Source organism: Ornithorhynchus anatinus, chromosome 2, assembly GCF_004115215.2.
Source record: "Ornithorhynchus anatinus isolate Pmale09 chromosome 2, mOrnAna1.pri.v4, whole genome shotgun sequence".
In the NCBI taxonomy this organism is placed as follows: Eukaryota; Metazoa; Chordata; class Mammalia; order Monotremata; family Ornithorhynchidae; genus Ornithorhynchus; species Ornithorhynchus anatinus.
In genome coordinates, this window is record NC_041729.1 from 93,289,201 (window position 1) to 93,313,731 (window position 24,531).

The 24,531-nt window shown below is 42.2% G+C and overlaps 1 non-coding gene across 1 annotated transcript; it reads right to left on the reverse strand.

Moving 5' to 3' along the window:
- Positions 1–23,884: 23,884 nt before the first annotated feature.
- On the reverse strand, positions 23,885–24,022 carry LOC114809712. The gene has a single exon (XR_003757489.1). It is a non-coding gene; the product is annotated as a small nucleolar RNA SNORA7 (small nucleolar RNA).
- Between the last annotated feature and the right edge of the window lie 509 nt (positions 24,023–24,531).

Here is a 24,531-nt window from a genome sequence, read left to right on the forward strand (position 1 = left end):
TTTTATCGTGAGCCCCCTGGTTTGAGAATAGCTTCATTCCTCTTTGTCCAGCTGCCTTACAAAATCTTAGTAATTTGGCCAGTGGTGGTTTCATATGCTTTTGGCTGCAACTGCATAATGGAGAAGAGACATGGTGGTCACTTTCAAAAGGAGTTCTTGAAATCTTGAGCATCTCCCCTCTAGACTCTAAGTTCCTTGTGGGCAAGAAATGTATTCGTTGTACTCTCCCGAGTGCTTAGTAGCTCCACACAGAGTAAGTGCTCAATAAATACGATTGATTGATTATCATTCAGCTATTGAACTCATTTTACAGGGTCTTGGAGGGCTCTGGTCATTCAGTCAATGTTACTTTAATGAAATCTGCAAACTGTCACTTAAAGTAGTATTTTAAGGTCCCTCTCTTAAAAAAAACCTAGCTAAAATGAGGCTATGCTACCATTTCCTCCCTTTTGCCCAGAGTATAGGGCTGGAAACAAAATCTGAAGGATTGGTCTTGTTGTAAGTCATTTTCCCCCCTTTGCTATAATTTTTTAAAATCTCTTACTGAGAGTGATGCCATATAGAATAGAACTAAGCTCCTTATTAGGAAATAGCTAAATGAGGAAAAGAAATATGACCTTTCAACTAGATGGCTGAATCCTAAACCAATAATTTCCAGGCTTACTCTGAAATAGATAATCTTTGGTTTTGTATCTGTGTCACTTTATCTCGAGCAGCGAGCCCTACCCTAAATAGGTATCCTTCGTACTTGTTAATATTCTGCTACACAACATAGATTACTACTTACCCCTACTACCTACTACCTTATCCTCAGAAATAGCTCTAGTAGTCCAGAAGTGTCTGCTAGCACTCAGGATCCCCACCTATTAATCAATCAATGACATTTATTGAACACTCATTGTGTGCAGAGCACTGTAATGCATCCTTGAGAGAATACAATAGAGTTGGTAGACATGACCTTTCAGCGTGGTCTAGGGAAGGGAGCACAGACCTGGGAGTCAGAGGACCTGGGTTCTAATTCCAACTCAGCCAATTAGTCTGCTGAGAGACCTTGGGCAAGTTGTTTAGCTTCTCTGTGCCTCAGTTTCCACATCTCTAAAACAGGGATTCAATACCTCTTCTCCCCCAAACTGTGAGCTCCATGTGGGACCAGATTATCCCTTATCTACTCCAGCACTTGATACACAGTAAGTGATACACAGTAAGTACTTAACAGATATTATTATAATTATTAGCATTATCATTATTGAGCTTACAATCTAGTGGAGGAAACAGACATTGAAATAAATTACAACTAAGGGAAGTGGCAGAGTGGGGTGGGGTGAATATCAACATGGAAGGTACTGACTCAAATGCACAGATGACACAGAGGAAAGAAAAACCGAGCAGGGAGATGAAAGACCAGCTTGTATTATTTTCCAGATCTTTAGGGGCAACCCTTTCCTCTACCTGTCTCAACAACTGAATGTACAGTTAAATGCATGATACACGAGTGCCGAGGATAGGCACTCATAAGTTTTATCTAGTGTATACAAGCACTGGCAGTGACTGCCTTGTTGATACAATTCAGGGTGCTGGGAATTAATGGAAGAGGGCTTGTTGGAAGACGTGGGATTTCAAGTTAAGGAGATACAAGCAGCGTGGCTCAGTGGAAAGAGCCCGGGCTTAGGAGTCAGAGGTCATGGGTTCTAATCCTGGCTCTGCCACCTGGCAGCTGTGTGACTGTGGGCAAGTCACTTAACTTCTCTGTGCCTCAGTTCCCTCATCTGTAAAATGGGGATTAAGACTGTGAGCCTCATGTGGGACAACCTGATTACCCTGTATCTCCCCCAGCTCTTAAAACAGTGCTCTGCACATAGTAAGTGCTTAACAAATACCAACATTATTATTATTATTACAAGATTCAGGAGCAATCAACTGTGTCACTGCCTTCTCATCAGGAGTGAAACTGATTTGGTGAAACTGATTTTTAGCCAGAGCCCAGGATGAAATTCCTGACCTAGAGTACCAAGATTACATATTTAAAATGAGGAAAACATAGTATTTCATAGAATTGCAGCATGTGATCCATGCAAACCATCATCACCGCCAGACTTCTCTCACCTTCCAGCCATTTCCAACCCACCACTCTAGACCCTGCTGGTTTTTGAACTACCTCTGAAAGCCAGTGTTGTTGCCCCACTTAGCAACACTAGGTCCCTCTTTCTCTGACCTGTCCACATATGGAAACGAAACAGTGTGCCACAGTGTGCCCCATACACCAGGGCCCTCTAGATTGTGAGTTTGTTGTGGACAGGGAATGTGTCTCCCAACTACCATCATCATGGTCATTGTGGTATTTGCTAACTGCTAACTGTGTCAGTCAGTCATATATATTGAGCGCTTACTGTGTGCAGAGCACTGTACTATGCACTTGGGAGAGTACAATGGAACAAAAAACAGACACGTTCCCTGGCTACAACAAGCTTACAGTCTCAAACACTGTTCTAGGCACTGGGGTAGATAGGAGTTAATCACGTCAGACACAGTCCCTGTTCCACAATGAGCTCTCAGTCTAAGTATGGTTACTCTCCCAAAAGCTCAGGACAGTGCTCTGCACACAGTAAGCACTTATTAAATACCATTGATTGATTGATTGATTGATGCCTCTCTCCAAAACCTGGTAGTCCTGGCTGTTCTTTCACCACAGTGGCTACTTAGAGTCAATTTGGATTTTAAGTGACAAAGTTTACACCCATGTGCATCCTGGCACCATCCACCCCATTCCACCTCTTTTCTGTCAGCATTAAATATCCTGCTTGCTCTAGTCTCTTTTGAGCCTTATCCCTTTTTGTCTTCTTTAGCAATCATCTCCTTAATGATCATGGAAATGCTAACTCTGTACCTTCCCTAATTCACTGCTTTTCTCTGATACATGTTTCTTGCATGAGTGGTTGAAGGGAAGGAAGGTCACAGGCATCCCCCAGGCTGACACGTCTTTAAACCTCATCAGTGTAGAGGAGCATCATGGCATAGTGGATAGAGCACAGGCCTGGGAGTCAGAAGGTCATGGGTCTAATCCTGGTTCTTCCACTTGCCTGCCGTGTGGCCTTGGGCAAACTACTTCACTTCTCTGTGCCTCAGTTACCTCATCTGAAAAAATGGGGATGAAGATTGTGAGCTCTATACGGGATAGAGACTGTGTCCAACCTGTTTTGTTTGTAACCACCCCAGTGCTTCGTACAGTGCCTGGCATATATTAAGTACTTAACAAAAACTATTATTATTGCTATGTTAGCTTTCCATTATAACTCTTTGCTGTGAGTCTTAAGCAGTTTTCTAGCCCAGGGCATCTGATCACCTATGGTAATAGGGACTGCAAGGTGTTGTCCTCTCTCACACCAGGTGGGGCCCTGGAATGAAATGAGAGGGAGGAGGAGGATGAGGAAGAAGAAGAGAAGGAGGGGATTTATTTTTTCCATTTCAGTGAGCAGACTGTCTCTCACAAACATCATTTTCCACCCCATTCTTCCTCAAAACCCAGCCAGTATTCTTTCAAAAAATGAGATATTCTGCAAACCTAATCCCCAGAGCATCTCATATTTCTGTCTCTATTTTTCTGATGCTGTAAACAGGATCCTTGTAAAAGCATTTCTAGAATGCATGAGCTACAGCAATCACTTGCAGGAGGCCGGAGAGTATCTTCTTAGTCTCATGTTTCCAGACACAGGGGGTCTGCCTTTTTATAGCAGCCTACTACAAATATGCTCTCCACCCGAATAGCAAGTAAGTGACCTCGAATGCCATTATTCACAGAATCCAAGAACACTAAAGCCTGAACCAATCACAAGTGATGTCTAGTGCAGCTCCTTGTTTCCAAGCAAGGCTATAATAACATGTCTTGATCCTATAAGGTACATAAGCGTGGCTCAGTGGAAAGAGCACAGGCTTTGGAGTCAGAGGTCATGAGTTCAAATCCCAGCTCTGCCACTTGTCAGCTTTGTGACTGTGGGCAAGTCACTTCACTTCTCTGTGCCTCAGTTCCCTCATCTGCAAAATGGGGATTAACTGTGAGCCTCACGTGGGACAACCTGATTCCCCTGTGTCTACCCCAGCGCTTAGAACAGTGCTCTGCACATAGTAAGCGCTTAACAAATACCAACATTATTATTATTATAAACATGGTGTGTGTGTATGTGGGGGATGGGAGGAGCGTGGGTGTGTGAGGGTGTGTGTATACTTGTATGTGCATGCATGTAACAGTACTACATGAAAATAGACAATTCTATTTGGTGTTCAGATCAAAATCCATCCAGACCAAAACTCTGCTCCAAAAGTGGCCACGGGACCACTACTTGGGTGGTCCAGTATACTTGGAGGACCTGTGTCCACAATATTTATGTACTTATATAAATTATTTGTTTATATTGATATCTAATAAATACATAATTAAAAAATACATTTATCCCTCAATGTTCTACCTCAGGTGTGCTCCCATGCTCAGAATGAAAAGTTAGCAATGTTAAGAAATAATAATAATAATACTATGGTATTTGTTAAGCGCTAAGTGCCAAGCACTGTTCTAAGAGCTGGGGTAGATACAAGGTAATCAGGTTGTCCCAAGTGGGGCTCACAGTCATAATCCCATTTTACAGATGAGGTAACTGAGGCACAAAGAAGTTAAGTGACTTGCCCAAGGTCACACAGAAGATTAGTAGCGGACCCAGGACTAAAACCCATGACCTCTGACTCCCAAGTCCAGGCTCTTTCCTCTAAGCCTCACTGAGTATATCTCCAGGTTCTAGACAACATGCCACCATATCCCACTTTTGTTTGAGAGTGGCTGCAGTTAAGCATCTGATATCAATCAATCAATCATATTTATTAAGTGGTTACTGTGTGCAGAGCACTGTATTAAGCACTTGAGAGAGTACAATGAAACAGAGTTGGTAAAATGCATTCTCTGCTCACAATGAGCTCATAGTCTAGAGGGGGAGAGAGACATTAATATAAAGAATAAATTATGGATATGTACATAAGAGCTGTGGGGCCTAGGGAGGGGGAATAAAGGGAACAAATCAGGGTGATGCAGAAGAGAGTGGGAAAAGAGGAAAAGAGGGCTTAGTCAGGGAAGGCCTTTTTGAAGGAGATATACAATGATATCTATCAGAAGCCATCCTCTCAGAGATACAAAATCTGGGAATGTCCAGCTAACTCTTCAAGCTGATATAATCACACTTGTTAGCAGGGCTACAGTATAATCAGTCAATCAATCAATTGCATTTATTGAGCATTTACTGTATGCATAACACTGTACTGAGTGCTTGGGGTAGTACAATAAAACAGATTTGGTGGATACATACTCAGCCCATAGTGGGGGTCTACAGGGGGTTACAGACATTATTATAAAACAAAGTTCATTCATTCATTCAATAGTATTTATTGAGCACTTACTATGTGCTATTTATTGAGCACTTACTATGTGCAGAGCACTGTACTAAGCGCTTGGAATGAACAAGTCGGCAACAGAGACAGTCCCTGCCGTTTGATGGGCTTACAGTCTAATTGGACTGTTATGGATATGTATGGATACGTATATAAGTTATATATATAAGTTATATATCCAGAAGTTATGGATACATTTATAAGTGTTTGGGGGCTGAGGGAGGGATGAATGAAGGATGCAGATCCAAGTGCAAAGGTGAAAGTATACTGAAAAGGGAGGCTAGAATATTTATAATTCTACTCAGGGATATTTCTGCACAAAATGGTTGGTAAGCATATGGCTTTTGTTTTTATGGGTTGCTGCGCAAATAGAGAGTATCTCAAACTTCAGGAGTAGGTTTGGATAAATCTGTGGATGAGAGGTACATAATGGTTCACTAGAAAGGAAGCTAGAAGGAAAAGTAAGGTTGTTCAATTGTTCACCCTTAGCCACAAGGCAAGAAGAGCAGCTATCAATCACATCATTCCTGTGGCCACTGTTGGAGAACAAATACTGGAACGATGGACCACTGGTGTGTCCAAGTAATGGCAGCTGTTGTGTTCTCAGGACTTTGAGAGAGGGAATAACAGTACATAAACATGTCCTGACTCTGGCCTGGAACTCCCTACCTATTCATATCTGACAGATGATCACTGTCCCCATCTTCAAAGCCATGCTCAAAGCACACCTCTTCCAAGAGGCCTTCCCCAACCAAGCCCTCATCTCCTCTTCTGTTCCCTTCTGTGTCACCCTTGCAGCTGGTTTTGCACCCGTTATTCATTCCTCCCTCAGCACCACAGCATTTATGTACGTAACCATAATTTATTTATATTAATGTCTATCTTCCTCTCTGGACTGTAAGCTCCTTCATTCATTCATTCATTCATTCAATCGTATTTATTAAGCGCTTAACTGTGTACAGAGCAATGCACTAAGCACTTGGGAAAGAACAATAAAACAATATACAGTGACATTGCCTGCCACAATGAGCTGGGAATGAGTCTACCAACTCTGTTACACTCTATTCTCCCAAGCGCTTAGTACAGTGCTGTGCACACAGTATGCATTCAATAAATATAATTGACTGATTGAATGATTGATTAAATAGAATTAGTCATCATCAGCTAAATAAAGAGCCAGGAGAAAGTAGAGTTGTCCCTGCGCAGGGCACAGGAGACTCATAGCAAGACAAGGCCAGGGTCGGAGAATTCAAGAGCAGACTGTACCAGGATAGGAAGAAGATTATTAATGCATAAACAGTTGAACGCATGAACAGTTTAGCTGTGAGCTGGAACTGTCCATCCCCTTTGAGGAGAGAGAAGAAAGGGAATTACAGTAACACTATTGCCGAGACATCTAAAGTAGCTGGAAAGAAGTGTAGCACAGTGTGATGGGAAAGGGTCAGCTGGGTTATATGCGGGAGGAAAAGGTGGGCTGCCTTAAAGATGGATTTTCCTAACCTCATGCACATAAACCTTGGTTTCCGAATTTATCCCTGAAGGGGAGATGGGGGAAGCCCTTTCTTTCACCCCCTGGCACTCCGCAGAACTTGGGTGAGAAGGTATTCATATGTAAACAGAAGGCTTGGGCTGTATTTTCAGTGCGGCTTCCCACCCACCTGAGTCATCTAACAACATCACAATCTAGTGTTTGAAGCACAACAGTGATCACCATGGAGGGAACACAGACGCAGGCCTGTTGGAGAGTTTGGGTGGAACTGGGGAGGGGGACCTGGCAGGTCACAAGAAGAAGTTTTTCATCTTATCCCTCCGAGAAGCCACATTTCATGTCTGGAAATGTAATTTCCCAGGTGGGCACGTCCACCCGTGACTCCAACAGACATTTGGAGAGCACCTAGGGAAGGATTTAAGGCCACCAAGTGCCAATAAACTCGATGGGAGTCACAATTGAAGAGAGAGAAAGTTGAGGAAAAAGTGCATGTGGCAGTTTAATGAGGTTTGGAAAACACATTCCATTTCCTTCACTTTCGCCAGAGTGCGGCAGTGGTTCTAAAAAAGGAAAAGAAAACGTGCTGAGTGTCATGAGGGAAATCAAGACGCTGAAAAATTGGAGCAAACGGGCACCTTTGGCTTGACAAACTGACTCACGACTACTTAGAAGGTCAAGAAATTTCAGTTTGCCAAACTGGTCTCTCCTTTGGATTTCCTCAAGTGAATCACAGGGGAAAAAGGGCCAGTTCAATTGGGTGGGAAAAGAAGGGGGATAGTGAGTCTGATCATCTGAACCATCTCTCCAGATTAATAATCAAAAGTCCTGCACATCTGCCTGGCAGAGACAGCGTGTTGTATGAACACGTTGTTTCTCAGTAGCACTTGAGGTTTATAAGTGATGTGTAGGTCTTTTTATAACTGCAGATGTTTAGTTTAAAAGGAAGGTTAGAATCGGGAGTAAGGCTAGGGAACTGCTGTGACCGGCAAACCAACTGAAAGGAAGAAAATAATAAATACCAGAGTTTCTGATTATTTGAATCAAATAATGAACCTTTTTCGTATACCAGTTTTCTGGACTTCACCTCCTTGGACGAATTTGCAGGCATTAGGGTCTGTCTGGAATATGTTCCAAGTTGGAGAGAATTTTTCTTTTCCCTTTAACATTTTGCAGCTGAGGCAAGCAGGAAGCTCGTGAGCAAAACATTACCAAATATGTCTTTTCTCCTGCCCATATCTTTTATTTCCACAGGAAAGAAAGCAGACACAGGCGATGACTCGCTGGCCAATAAGCAAGCAGCAGCAGCAGGCAGTATCAACAGGCAATGAAGGAGAACCCTATCAGAAGCCAGATTTTCTGGGCGGAAGTCAGTCTAGGTTCTTTGGGATAGTGGAGTTGTGATTTATAATACACTGGGGAACTATTCTGACACTTGTCCATACATACCTAAGAGACTTAAGAGTAACAGGAATATATCACTACTGTCTACTCCAACCCCACCTTCCAACTGTCTAGCTCTGTGTAAGAGTTTAGGAATTTTGCCGATAGGCATATGAACCCTGATATATGTATATATTTATGTTCGTATGTGTGCATATATGTCTGAAATTTCCCTGGTTTCATTAAAACCACAAGAATTAGCCAGGATAATACATTATCCATTTTGATACTCTCTCTATTTGTCTTCTTTGTGAAAAATAATCGGGTTTATTTTCATTTGAGTCACTTTCTTAGTATTATCATGTAGCACTGACTGACTGCCTGGAGCAGATAAGGCAGTGAACAGTATGTATAAAAGAAATATTCTCTTAGAGAAACAGGAAAACTGGAGTAAAAGGGAATAGAAGCAGGATTGAAATGATATCAACTTGGAGGAGCAGCATGGTCTAGTGAAAAGTGCACAGGACTGTGAGTCAGGAGACCTAGTTTTGACCCCCAGTCCTCTGTGTGGCCTTGAATAAGTCACCTAAGTGCTTCGCGCATCAGTATCCTCATATGGAAAATAAGGACTAAATACCTGTTGTCCCTCCCTCCCAATCTGCAATCCCCTTTGGGACAGAGGTAGGGCCTGTATCTTACTGTACTGTATCATTCCCAGTGCTTAGTACAGTTTCTGGGACATAGCAAGCACTTGACAAATGCTACCTTTTAAAATTAATATTATTATTATTATTCTCATCAATTTACTTTGCCAGAAAGAAAAAATCCTTCTTTTGAAAAGGCATATTTTCAAGCAAGCTGCATTCACTCTGTCACTCAGAGCATCAGGCAAGGTGTTGATATATTCAACTGTATTCATTGATTCTTGGATATGGTAGAAGGTTCCAGGCAGCAACGGAGTAAAGCAGGTTGGGATAGAATTTCTCAATTGCGGTGAGAGTGCTGGAGAAGTGAGAAAGAAAGAAAAGAGAGAGAGGAGTTAAAGACAAGGCCATACTGGCAAAGAGCCTTGAAGTTAATGATAAGTGGACTGACTCCAACGTAGAACTCAATGGGGAGCCAAAGAAAGGTTTTTTGACAAAGAAGAAGGCCATCAACATGGAAGCAATAAAAATTATTTGGGGCCCGTGTTGGAGTTAGAAGAGGTTGGCAACCAGGAGAAGACGGAAACAGAACACCATTGTGAAACATACAAGGTGCAAATGAGAATTTTGCTGCAAAGGTGACGACAAATGGATGGACTGCTCAGCTTGACTTGGCCAAGATCCTGAGGAAATTTGGATCTGATGCTCAGTTTTGAAGTAGGTGGGGAGAGTAGGTTCCTCACTTGGCAGGAGGGCAAGGAGATCTTTTCACTTACCTTAAACCTCTTTCAGGAACAGTGGGATATGACCCCATTTTGAGAAGGGAAGGGAACAGGGAACCTAACAGTGACCTACTGGGTATTTACTTCCCCCCCTAGACTGTAAGTTCCTTGCCGGCAGGGATCGTGTCCATCAACTCTGTTGTACTGTACTCGCCCAAGCACTTAGTACAGTGCTCTGCACCGAGTAAGTACTTAATAAATACTATTAATTGACTGATTGATTGATTGTCCTGAGCAATAAAACCTGTAGTCTGGATGTTTGGGAGCAGGGAATATCCTTGGACAGTCAGAGAGCTTGAAGGAAAGCCTGAAGAAATAGTGACACACCCAAATAAACACTTCTCAAAGGCAGAATGAGATGTAGAACTGGCTAGAAGGCATGAGACTGAGGAGAAAGGCCAATGGGCGAGTCAGCTACATGGAACTATGCAAGTGGTCTCCCAAGAAAAGGAATAGAGAGAACACAACTTTAAAGGACTCTCCTTCAAAGGAAGAGTGTGAAGTTCTGTTTTATATTGTTAAATTATATTCCAAAGGAGAGAATCAATGTGTGTGTGTGTGTGTGTGTGTGTGTGTGTTTGCGTAATGTAAATTACGTACTTTAATGCTGGGTTTCAGACCAGCACTCAAGACCTTTAATTGTTTTTCTTCCAATATCTTTTTCATCTAACATTTCATTGGCTATAACTTATACTGAATTTACCAAAGAGAAGTTTATCAAAATGAAATTTAACAAAACCACAGGCTAGGTACACTCTTTATTTCAGAGAAGGATATGTCTTGGAATTACCTTGAAGACGCTTCTATGATAAATTAAGCAAAAACAGAAACTTCTTACAGGAGAGTACTGGAGCCATAGACATACACATGCAATTAAAAACACTCAATCACCTCACCCCCTCTTGCCTTACCTTGCTGATTTCCTACTATACCCAATCCTCACACTTCACCCCTCTAATGCCACCTTCTTCACTGCAACTTGATATCATCTATCTCACCACTTGACCTCTTGCCCATGTTCTCTCTCTGGCCTGGAACTCCCTCACCCTTAATATTCGACAGACCACCACCACTCTCCACACCTTCAAAGCCTTATTAGAATCACATCTCATCTAAGAGGTCTTCCCCTACTTAAGTCCTCTTTTCTCCTACTCCCTCTCCCTCCTACATTACATTTGTGCTTGGATCTGTACTCTTGAAGGACTTGATATTCACCCTACCCTTAGCCTCACAGCACTTAAGTGCATATCTGAAATTTATTTTAATGTCCATCTCCCTCTCTAAACTGTTAGCTCTTTGAGGACATGGTTGTGTCTACCAACTCTGTTGCACTGTACTCTCTCAACTGCTTATAACAGTGGTCGGTAAACAATAGTGCTCAATAAAGACCACTGATTGACTGATTGCTAGAAAACTCTTTATTTAAGAAAAGACACTGAACCAGTAGCAGGATGGGGTACTTTCTAGATCTCAGGAAGGTTCAGAAAAGTCCAGCAAATTTTTAAATAAAGACCTGTGCGAAAGTTCTACACTCTGGAGTGTACTTTCTAAGACAAGTTCAAAGAAAACTCTAATAAAATGAGGATGCCCAAAGCTCTCATATGACCTGTTATATTGTTATACTGTACTCCCCAAGTGCTTAATACAGTGCTCTGCACATAGTAAGTGCTCAATATTTATGATTGATTGATTGATTGATTTCCAGTTTCTAGTAGGACTATGCACAGCACTTCAAATTTATGACATTTTCAAATCAAAGATCTCAATTTATCTTCACAACATCTCTGTGAATTAGATAGAGGCAGGTCTTACTATCCCATTTTGGAGACGAGAAAGCTGAGTCATAGAGTAACCTAAGTAACTTGTCCAAGCATTAGAACTAGAGTCCTATTTTCCTGACTGATAGATAATGCATTTTCCTCTAGCTGGAATCTAATTCCAGCCTTCTAGATGTTTATACCAACTCTGCCTTGAAGTATAATGAAAACTATTTCTGAACCTCACTCAGTAGGTAGAATTAACAATCACATCACATGTGAATGGCAATTTTCACCTACCTCATGAACTTCGACTTTTTGAAGTATCAGTATCAGAGAAGCAGTATGGCTTAGTGGAAAGAGCCTGGGTCTGGGAGTCAGAGGTTGTGGGTTCTAATCCCGACTCCGCTATGTGTCAGCTGTGTGACTTTGGGCAAGTAATTTAACTTCTCTGTGCCTCAGTTCCCTCATCTGTAAAATGGAGATGAAGACTGTGAGCCCCAAGTGGGACAATCTGATAACCTTGTAATTACCCCAGTGCTTAGAACAGTGTCTGGTACATAGTAAGTGCTTAACAAATACCATCAGTATTATTTATTATTATTCTTGCTGTCTGTGGTCAAGGATCCTATCAGAATTTGACAAAATATCCTAATGTATCTTCCAGACTATAACACTCTAAGGATTCTTCAGTAAAATTCTTCTTCTTCTTGGTTATTATTATTATTATTATATTTGTTAAGCATGTTTGTGTCAAGCACTGTTTTAACCACTGGGTAGATACAACTAAATCAAGCTGAACACAGTCCCTGTCCTATATGGGGCTCACATTTAGTCCCTGTCCTATATGGGGCTCACATTTAAGTAGGAGGGAGAACAGGTATTTATTCTCTTTTTTACATTGAGAAATAGAGGCACAGAGTAGTTAAATCACTTGCCCAAGGTCTCACAGCAGGCTAGTGCCAGAGCTGGGATTGGAACCGTAGTCCTATGACTTCCTAGTCCATACTCTTTCCAATGGGTCATTGTACTTCTCTGATGATATTCTCTAAGGTGGAAATACGATTTTCATCTACCAACTGAATGCAAATAAGCCATTTCCCCAAGGTTAATTCCCCAAGTCCCCTGTTGAATATTGTCGTTTCTGTCCATCTGTATTTTATTCATGCTCTAGGGAAAAAAAGGGAGGGAGCAAGGGGAAATGGAAAAGCCTAGATAAACTGCTGAGCAAGTGATAATTGTGCTTTCTCTTTCCTATCCTCAGGAATGCAAAAACAAAATTCTAGCATTTGGCTCCAGTGCAAAACTCTTTCCCAGGTTTGGAAGCTGAAATCTCCAGGTGACATTAGAAACAAAGATTTTCTAACTCTTGAACAGACAACACTGCCCATGACAGTTGAAATCTTCAGTTCGGGCAAGCTGACTGAAGTGTATAACTGGTGTTTGGGCTTCTTTTTATTGAATGATTTCAATAATTCCAATGAGTATTATTATTCTATCGGTATTAGTGGCACAATTAATATCTAATATCTCACAGGTTTTTGCATTTCTCCACAATGTTAGCTCCAGCCTCCAGAAGAATGTCAGGGCTTCTTGAAGTAATTACAATTGCTTCCAAATTTGGATCCCTCAGAAATTGTGTCCCCCTCCCTCCGCTCCCTACCCCCGGCCTCCATTTCCCATTTTATAGGCGTTGAACAATGGTTTATCTGTTCACTCTGGTTAGGGTTCCTGAAATAGGCTTTAGAGTTCTGCCACTTGTTTATCTTTCTTAATACTTCAGCAAGCAGCCCCTGCATGATTCACTCACAGACAAAGCCAAGGGCCCTGAATGGTTTGTTTATTCTTCTGAGCTAGGTGCCTCGCACGTGATTCTCTATGTGAGCAACAGATCAGAGTAACTGAGAAAAGGTGCGTCGCAGTACATGAATTCATGTACAAACAAAACTATAACCAGTCAGAAACAGCCTGGGACCCTGAGGAAATTCAGAGTTAAGTGTGAATTTCAGCTCAAGCTGCCATCTTAACTCATACAGCAGAGCTTGGGAACTTTGAGATCATGAAATGGGGAAACTATGATTATATGCTGAGGTTGTTTGTGTTTTTAAAAAAATTGTTCTACGCAGAACTGCATACTGGTTAACTCTCATATACTTAGGAGAGAAAAAACGACAGTGACTATTCTGTCCCTTCAAAGATAATGTAAGGGAGGGATAATAATAATAATAATGTTGGTATTTGTTAAGTGCTTCCTATGTGCCGAGCACTGCTCTAAGCGCTGGGGTAGACATAGGGGAATCAGGTTGTCCCACATGGGGCTCACAGTCTTAATCCCCATTTTACAGATGAGGGAACTGAGGCACAGAGAAGTTAAGTGACTTGCCCACAGTCACACAGCTGACAAGTGGCAGAGCTGGGATTCGAACTCATGAGCCCTGACTCCAAAGCCCGTGCTCTTTCCACTGCGCCACGCTGCTTCTCATGAATTCCAAGAGGGATGGAACCTTAAAAATGTTTCATATAAAACCTTAATTGGCCTTTGTTTCCAAGACACCTTCCCCAATTAAGCCCTCTTTTCCCCAACTCCCTCTCCCTTCTGCATCATCTGTACATCTGGATATGTACTCCTTAAGCATTTGGCAATCACCCCACCCTCAGCCCCACAGCACTTATGTACATATTTATACCTTATTTATATTATATTATAATATTATTATATTTGGAAGTTGAAATCTCCAGGTGACATTAGAAACAAAGATTTTCTAACTCTTGAACAGACAACACTGACCATGACAGTTGAAATCTTTTAAGGTCACAGCACTAAGTGATCTCTAAACTGTAAACCCACTGTGGACAGGGAACATGTTTATCAAGTCTATTGTACTGTACTTGCCCAAGTGCTTAGTATAGTACTCTGCACACAGTAAGTGCTAATAAATACCATTGATTGACTGATTGATTCCTCCTTGGCTTCCGCCTCTCCCGGTGTTTATGTCCTTGAGAGGATATTCCAAATTTTGTTTCCCTGGCACTTTGAGCTAAGGTCTCCATTTGTCCCAATTTGGATGGCCTGGTTATAACATACTGACATTCTGAATTTCCTCAGGGTTTCTAGGCTGTTTCTGACTAGTAATAATTTTGTTTGTACATGAATTCATGTACTTTGACACACCTTTTCTCAGTTACTCTCATCTGTTGCTCACATAGAGAATCACATATAACAAGATAATCTACAGATATCTACTGTATCTGTAGATACAGATACAGTAGTTATCTGTATATGAATTACAGGAAACTGGAGTCATTAAGGCACCAATTTGGGGCTGAGGTGGTGAAACTTGGTTCTGTGACCTTAAAAGTGGCAAGAGACTTGCTTCTGCATCTGATAGAGTTGAGAGTTACAGAAGCAGTTGCAAATACAGGAAGCTACAGTCATAGTACAGCCTGTTCAGTGCCTTCCCTGCTACCACCATGTCCTCCAGGGGCAGTGAACCCTACCGGAGACTAGGTAACCAGGGACCATAGTGACAGCGGTGAAAAGAGCCCAGAAAACTAAGCTGTGGTTATGGCTTCCCCACATCTGCTGACATTGCCACCTCAGCCGTGGCAGTGACAGCGATGGCAGCAGGGACAATGGCAGAGGAACAAGCCAGAGCTATGGTGTGGCCTTTCCCTCCCTTTCTCTACTGCTTTAAAAAATTTTTTTATGGTATTTGTTTAGACTTTATTATGCATCAGGCACTGTCCTAAACACTGAGGTAGATACAAACTAATCAGGTTGTGCACCATCCCTTTCTTGCATGGAGCTCACAGCCTTAATCTCCATTTTACAGAGTAGGTAATGGAGACACAGAGAAGTTGAGTGACTTGCCCAAAGTGACAGAGCAGACAAGATGTGGAGTCAAAATTGAAACCCAGGTCCTTCTGACTCTCAAGCCCATGCTCTGAAGCCCGTGCTCTATCCACTTGGTCAACACTGCTACTGCTTTTTCTCTGTGACTGGCTTCTGAAGTCATTTCTGCCACCGCTAGGAAATGTGACTGAAGCCTGAGGAACCTGTGGTAGCTGAGTAGGCCTTTTTTGTTTATGTAAGTATGCATATATATTTATGTCTGTGCCTATATGTAAAATGTGAATATTTTTACATAGGTATACATAGGTATTGTGTATATTTGTGCAGGAGTATGTCTGTGGCTCCTGTCTGTGTGTCTCTCTCTCAGATTCTCTTTCTCTCTCTCTTCCTTTCTCTTTCTAGGCCTTTCTGACTTCTTTATGCTTCTTCAGCCACTCCCTCAGCCTTTCTCCAATGCCCTGTGCCCACATACCTTGCTGAGTACTCAAAATATGCTCCTCTTTCTCCAGGTCAACACATTGTACAAAATGGGATAGAACCAAATCTGAGGAAAGGAGTAGTGAATATAACACTCAGATCTTGAAGATTAAATCCACTCAGGCTATATACTGACCTTAAAGAGTCCCAGGAGGTTTAGTAATGGAGAAACAATTGGAGATCACTCCCCATAATGTAGAGGCTGGTGGATTGGGACATGGAATGAGAATCAAAAGCCAATATAAATATGAATGCAGCTTCATATTTAATTTAAGGAAAGAAGCAGGCTAAGCCCAGGTCAAATTTCAACCCTATCTGATTTGTACCTTCCTATCTTTCACTCTTCCATTTCTGGTTAAAATGTAACCATTTTGAGTCTTTCTCAAGGGAAGACTAACCAAACCCCATTTGTAATTTATTTATATAAATGTCTGACTCCCCCTCTAGACTGTAAGCTCACTTGGAATAGGGAATGCATTTGTTATATTGTTACACTGTACTATCCCAAATGCTTAGTACATGCTCTGCACCCAGTAAGGGCCCAATAAATACAACTAACTGACTGCCTGATTGGAGAAAGCCAAATGCCAGGTAATGGAAGTTGGTGCCTTTTTTCTCACTGCTTTGTGTTTTTAAAATCAATGTTATGTTGATATGCCTCAATTTTATGCTTATAAAATATTAATCATCAATAAAATTACAAATCAAAATAGGGTTAAGATCAATAGCAACTCTTACCCTGCAATAAAGAAAAACAAACACCTTTGTCTCAGAAAACCTCACTGAGAAACATACTGGCAGAATAAATGTTAGATAAGGTCACTAAAATGAGACTGTTTTCTTTTTTAAAAGTCAAAGGTAGAATGTCATGTTTTCCTCCTCAAACTGGGAATGTACAGTCTGTACTAGAGAAAGAATTCTATTTCCCCATTTTAACTCCTGAGGATTGCAAGCCAATCCTTGGACTTGTGGAAGGGATTTTGTCCCACCTAGCCCTCCTCTGGCCTACTCTACTCTCCCCTGACCAAACTCAACCCACTCATCACCTCCCCTCTCTCACTATCTCAGTTTCCAGCAGACTGACACCTGGTCAGCTGAAGAATCATTCAGGAGGCCTTACCTGCAGCTTTCTTACCTAGCCCAATGACCCTCATAGTCACTCCTCTGAAAAGCGAGCATCAAAGACGGCTTTAATCCTCTGGAAAAATCACTGAAGACAGCTACTCCACCATGTCATGCCCTTCCTTACCCTCCCCATAACAGCACATCACAACATTGTGAACATTTTCAATAAGCCTACTATTTATAAACAGCATGGGGAGAGACATTCTTACCTTTCATAAGTGCCCTGAGGGGAATAGTTGTCTGGATGGTTTCGTACAGTGTACTGCACACAGTAAGTGCTCAATAAATACCATTGACTGATTGAGTGATTGGTAGATGGGAGCCTAGGTGGTGGTCTATTTCCCCCTTCTGCTAGGGTGATTCATTAGGAGAGATTTCTTTCTTATCTCATTCTGCAGCACTAACAGATGTAAACTTGATGACCGAATTTCCTCTTCCGGTTACCCAGTGTTTTCAGTCTGAGACAAAAAGGTTCAGGAACTTTCCTGCATTTTCTATGACCTTCCTCTGTTGCTATTCCACCTCCACCCCACCACCATCCCGATCCAAAAAAGGGGCCATCCTCTGTTTAAAATTTTTTCATGTAGCAAACAAGTTATAAATTAGGGTCAGGGATTGTTTAATTTATTTAATGGCATTATTCATTGTTTGAACTCCTCGATAAACTCTCGCAAGAGCTGCAGTCCTCCTGGTATGCTCTGCTACTCTGTTCCTGAAATCTGATTTCTGTGTAGACTCCATTTGAGATGGTGGATTGGCTCAAATCAGATGTGTAGAGGACAACTGATCCTGGGAATGCTAGGGTGGAAGCACACCTGATCAAGGAGATTTCTAAATTCACTCAGGAGAAACCTGTTCACAGAATCAGGCAACTGGAGGTTTCTTTTCCTTCAGACTCTATTGGAAAGCCCAAACTATCTATGATTTTTTCTGCTGGGAAAATTCCAGTTGTTCCTCCAGGGTCTTTCCAAGGAGATGAGACTAGAGAGGTAATTAGTACAGGTCAAAGCCTTTTCCCTCAGGGGTGGAGAGAGGGGAAGTGGGATGAAAAGTATAGTGCTCTCACCTTAAATCCCTTACCCCACCTCTCCCACTTAATCAGTGAGTGAAGTGGCATGGGGGCACTGAGAGAAGACCTGATCACCCTGCTCTCCCCCAGCAACCCTCCCACCTCATTAAACTCACAGTGCCTTCTGAAATTGCCCTTGCCCCTTTTGCCCATCTTACCCCTATCCACATAGGAAGGCAACAGATCTCCAGAAAGAACCGAACCTCCTAGAGTAAGGACAGAGATCTGTTCAGAACAGCCACAGGAGGGGCAGGGAGGTAGCACAGGAGAGGCAGAGAAACAGCGTGTCCTGGAGGCTAGAGCACAGCCGTGGGAGTCAGAAAGAACTGGGTTCAAATCCTGGTTCTGCCGCTTGTTTGCTGTATGACCTTGGGCAAGTCACATCACTTCTCTGTGCCTCAGTTACCTCATCTGGAAAATGGGGATTCAGATTATGAGCCCTATGTGGAGCAGGGATTCTGTCCAATCCAATTATCTTGTGTTTACCCCCACACTTAGCATGGTGCCTGACACATAGTAAGTGCTTAATAAATATTACAATTATTATTCTTATTATCACCCTTCCCACTCTGCCTCCCACCTCCCACTGTGACTCTAGATTCCCCAGGGAATCATTCCCTAAGCCTGCTTCTCCTCTAGGACACCTCCACTTGGATAAACAGTCAGTACCTTAAACTCAATACACTCAGTTGTACCATAAAGTACGTTTTAATTATTCATTTTGACTAGAATAGTATTAACTTTGGTACTTGTTAAGCACTTACTATGTACCAAGCACTGTGCTAAGTGCTGGGAGACATATAAGATAATCACAGTCCCTGTCTCACATGGGATTCTCAACCCAAGAAGGGGGGAAAACAGGTATTGAAACCTGATTCACCCTCTAGAATGTAAATTCCTTGTGAACAGGGAACGTGTTTACCAACTCTGTTATACTGTACTCTTCCAAGGGATGCTCTGCACACAGTAAACCCTCAGTAAATACAATTCATTGATTAATTTTACAGATAAGGAAACTGTGGCACAAAGAGAAGCAGTGTGGCCTAATAGATAGAGCACAGGCCTGGGAGTCAGAAGAACCTAGGTTTTAATCCAGGCTCTGCCACTTCTCTGCTATGTGACCTTGGACAAGTCACTTAACTTCTTTATGCATCAATTACTTCATCTTTAAAATGGGAATTAAGATTGAGCCTCATGTGGGACATGGGCTGTATCCAACTTGATTAGCTTGTATCTACCCCAGAGCTAAATATAGCATTTGGCACATAATAAGCACTCAACAAATACCATAAAAACAACATACAAAAAAACCCCCAAAGTTAAATGACTTACCCAAGGTCACACAACTGGAAAGTGGCAGGGCTGTGACTAGAATCCAAATCCTCTGACACCCAATCCGGTGCTCTTTCTATTAGGCAACACCGCGTCTTGAGACTAGATAAACCTTAGAGAACTTTTTTCTGTCAAAAGCAAGCCTGTTTGGATGTAACACCTTGGGGTATCAGGTGAAGCAGTTTGCATCATGTGCGAAGCATTGAACACAGCGAGTACTTCAACACGTTTTTCTTACCTCAGGGCTTTGCAGGAATGCATTCAATGTATTTTAAGAGAACTACATTTGTTCACATGGAACTCTTCTTTTTCGGGCCTAAACTTTATCCTCTTGCTACCTTTCTCATCATCGTTGACCACATCACCATCCTTCAATCCTGCAACCCCTACATCATCTTGATCTGCTTTAACATTTACTTTCCACATTCAGTTTGTATTATCTATAATACTTCACAGATCATAATAATTATAATAGTATGCATTAATTGTTGAATATGTACCAAAGCAGGGAGCTAAGTATGAGGGTAAATATGGTATAATCAGAAAGAGCTACTGCCTGACACTGGTCTCACTCTCTAAGAGAGCTCCCCTCTAGACCTTAAGTTCACTGTGGGCAGGGAATGTGTCTGTTTTATTGTTACACTGTACTCTCCTAAGTGCTTAGCACAGTGCTCTGGTCACAGTAAGTGCTTTCTAAATATGACTGACTACGTGGCTCAGTGGAAAGAGCCCGGGCTTTGGAGTCAGAGGTCATAAGTTCAAATTCTGGCTCTGCCACTTGCCAGCTGTGTGACTGTGGGCAAGTCGCTTCACTTCTCTGTGCCTCAGTTACCTCATCTGTAAAATGGGGATGAAGACTGTGAGCCCCACGTGGGACAACCTGATTCCCCTGTGTCTACCCCAGCGCTTAGAACGGTGCTCTGCACATAGTAAGTGCTTAACAAATACCATCATTATTATTAAGAGAAGGGAGGGACACATTCCATTCATTCAATAGCATTTATTGAGCGCTTACTATGTGTAGAACACTGTACTAAGCGCTTGGAATGAACAAGTCGGCAACAGATAGAGACAGTCCCTGCCATTTGACAGGCTTACAGTCTAATCGGGGGAGACAGACAGACAAGTACAATGGCAATAAATAGAGTCAAGAGGAAGAACATCTCGTAAAAACAATGGCAACTAAATAGAATCAAGGCAATGTACAATTCAATTGTCTGTTTCACAGATGAGGGAACTGAGGTGCCTAAAAGTTAAATGACTTACCCAAGGTCACTTAGCAGGCATGTGGCAAGCCCAGACCTAGAACCCTGATCTTCTGACCCCAAGCCCCATGTTCTGCCTAGGCTCCTTCCATCCCTTACTAGCAAACAATTCTCAACAGTACTTCATACCATTTGCCAACCTGGAAGTAACAGAGATACTTTAGTCAGTATTTAATAATATTTATTGATATTTATAATAAATATTCATTATAATATTTATTGAATCCTTACTGTGTGAGGAACACTGTACTAAGCACCTGGGAGAGTACAATACAACAATACATCAGACCCATTCCCTGCCTACAATGAGCTTACAGTCTGCATTGGATGTTGTAGTGTGACCTAATGCTGTCATGCAGAACCTCTTGGGAAGTTGGAATGTTTCCAGAGGGAACCTTCTTTCCTTATTCCAGAGTCAATATATTTCCCCCCAATTCCTGTGAACTCAAATGCCTCTTCTGAGCAGTGGGACATGGGAGCAGGAGTTGCGGCAGAGGGAGGCTGGTTGAAGGAAAATTAAAGTACCAAAGGTAGCCGTTTGGGTGGAGAGGAAAGGGTGGATCTTGGCGATATTGTAAAGGTGAAACCGGCAGGTCTTGGTAACGGATAGGATGTGTGGGGTGAACGAGAGAGACGAGTCAAGGATGACACCGAGATTGCGGGCCTGAGAGACGGGAAGGATGGTCGTGCCATCCACGGTGATAGGGAAGTCTGGGAGAGGACCGGGCTTGGGAGGGAAGATGAAGAGCTCAGTCTTGCTCATGTTGAGTTTTAGGTGGCGGGCCGACATCCAGGTGGAGACATCCTGGAGGCAGGAGGAGATGCGAGCCTGAAGGGAGGGGGAGAGGACAGGGGCGGAGATGTAGATCTGCGTGTCATCTGCGTAAAGATGGTAGTCAAAGCCGTGAGAGCAAATGAGTTCACCGAGGGAGTGAGTGTAAATGGAGAACAGAAGAGGGCCAAGAACTGACCCTTGAGGAACTCCAACAGTTAAAGGATGGGAGGGGTAGGTACTCTCTACCCTTCCTACCACCAACCTGTTTGGAACCTTCACCATTTCCTAACTGTAATAGCCTCATTAATTTTTTTTATGATATCTGGTAAGCCCTTACTCTGTACTAGGCACTGTTCTAAGTGCTGGGGTAGGTACTAGATTATCAAGCTGGACATGGTCATTGTCCCACATGAGGCTCACAGTCTCAATCCCCATTTCACAAATGAGGTAATAGAGGCACAGAGAAGTGAAGTAACATGCCCCAGGTCACATAGAGGACAAGTAATGGAGCAGAGTTTTGAACCCAGGTCCTGCTGACTCTCAGGCCTGTGTTCTACCATTAGGCCAGGCTGCTTCTCTCCTTACTGGTCTCCCTTCCTCAAACTTCTTCCCTCTCTAGTCTGTTGTAAAAACAGCAGTGGCATGCATTGTCTTTCCAATACACTTTTTGGGGTACATTATTTCCCTCCTCAGGAAATTTCAATGACTACCCATTTCTTCTCCATAAAACAAAAACTGTTCATCTTGGCTTTAGAGGTCTCCATAAATTGCCCTTCCTTACCTATCCACTCTCTTCTTTGCTTTCTCCTCTCCTTTCAACCTCATCTTCTGTCTGTTCTTCCCTCATAACTTTCTCATTTCCAACTCATTCCTCCCAAATCTACATCTGTGCAGAATTCCCACTCCCTTCATATGCACTCAACCACATCCGTCCCACCTTCAAAGCCTTCCTAAAATAGCACTCCCTCCCAGAAGCATTCCCTGACTTTACTGGGTCTGCAGCACCATCAACCACCTTAACATTCTTAAATAAGCTTTTATTTACATATTTAATTTCTTACTTTTGTTTTTATCATTTGTCTTACTCTCACCTATTACACCATGACAATCAATCAATCAATCAGTGGTATTTATTGAGCACTTATGTGTAGAGCACTATACTAAGTCCTTGGCAGATTGGATCCACTTGCCCCTGTCAGACTGTAAGCACCTTGATGGCAGTGGCCATGTCCTTTATTTCCTTGGTTTGCTCCCCAAGGGATTTCAATGGGTCCCTGACCACAGAAACATGGTCACACACAGAGTTGGTGACAGTGCTGAAAGAGAAACAAATTATTTATTGGTGCAATAATTCACCTTCTTAAACTACTGCTCCAGTCTGAGGCTGTGTTATACTTCATTAAGTAAAGTGCTCATTACATAGCAAACACACAAGAAATATCATTGATTGATTGATTGAAAGCTATTAGTTCCAGGGCCTGACTTCTGTCAATTAATCAATCAATGGTATTTATTGAGCACTTACAATGCACAAAGCACTGTACTAAGTATTTGGGAGAGTATAAGCACTTGGAAGAGTACTATACAATAGCATTTGTAGACATGATCCCTGCCCTCCTGATAGAAGGGGGAAATGATATAGTGTCAAGATATGTATGAAAGTCCTTTGAGGCTTAAAAGTGGGATGAATATTAAAGTGCTTAAGAGGAACAGACCAAGAGCACAGGTGATGCAGAAGGGAGGGCAAATGGGAAGGGGAAGTGGGAGTGTAAGAGAAGGCCTCTTGGAGGAGATAAGATGTAGGGCTTTGAAGATGTCTTGGTCCTTCACTAGTAGTAGTAAAAGTATTTATGTGCATACTGTGGGGAGAATATTGTACTAAGCCCTGAGAGGCACAGAGTGGTTCTGTTGTGCGAGACAGGGAGGGGAACAGGGGCCTTCTAGAAATCAGGGCTTTGGTTAATTTATCTGATCCACTATAGGCCCGGAACAGTCATTATGATTATGGTTTACAGGGACTTCAGTGCTAGGTGAAGATGCTTTTAGGACTATAATATGCAACTGACTTTATACTTGCCTTCAATTTTCAAACAGTTCCCAGTAAAGGCTTTTAAATTAAACTCTTAGGATTTCATGGATCCAGGAAACAAAAGTCTGGGCCATTTATCATTTTCCTGGAACAACTATTCACCTTCCTCAGTGTTTGAGAAGTGTTAGACTACACAAGCCATAGAACACTTCCTCTTCAATAAGCCATTCTTCTGGCTGCTGAACTCCCATCCATCTTGTTTCATCGATGCCGTCGAGTCATCTTTGATCCATAGCGATGCCATGGACACATCTCTCCCAGAACACCCCACCTCCAACTACAATTGTTCTGGTAGTGGATCCATAGAGTTTTCTTGGTAAAAATACAGAAATGGCTTACCACTGCTTCCTTCTGCACAGTAAACTTGAGTCCTCACCCTTGATTCTCTCCCATGCTGCTGCTCCCCAACACAGGTGAGTTTTGACTTGTAGCAGATTGCCTTCCGCTCGCTAGCCACTGCCCAAGCTAGGAATGGAATGGGTCAGCCTCTGCTTGACTCTCCCTCCCATAGTCGAGACTTGTAGAGTACTGGGAACTCTCCAGGTGTGACCCTGAGAGGGGTCCATCTATCTAGGTGAGCTTTAATCACTTCACATTAAAGGGATGTAATGGCTCTATGAGTACTTGGATCTGGCTGTTCCTTAAAAACTCATTACTGCTTGATAATACTTTACTTTTCACAAAAACAATCAGTAGTTCGGAGTCCTCGAAGACCCAGTTAAAGAGCTAAAGTATATTTTAGCAAATACTGCAAGGGATTCAAGTAAGGTTTAAGGAGATTATTTTTCTAAACTAGATTTGGGAAAAGTGTATCTTCTTTTTCTTTTCTATGTATTAACTAAATCTTTAAGCTACTGCCCAAAGGTTGGCATCCAAGTGAGCTTTATCCAGTGAACATGGCAACTAGAAGAATTAAGTTTTTATGACAGCCCCAGAGCAGACCGTTAAATATTTGTGGCATTGGCAGTGAAGGAGTGTTTATCATAGTTTCAATGCTTCAGAAGTGAAGATTAAACTTCAAGTGAAAAAATCTAATTTCCAGAGTTCTTGTCTCATGTTTATAAATGTTT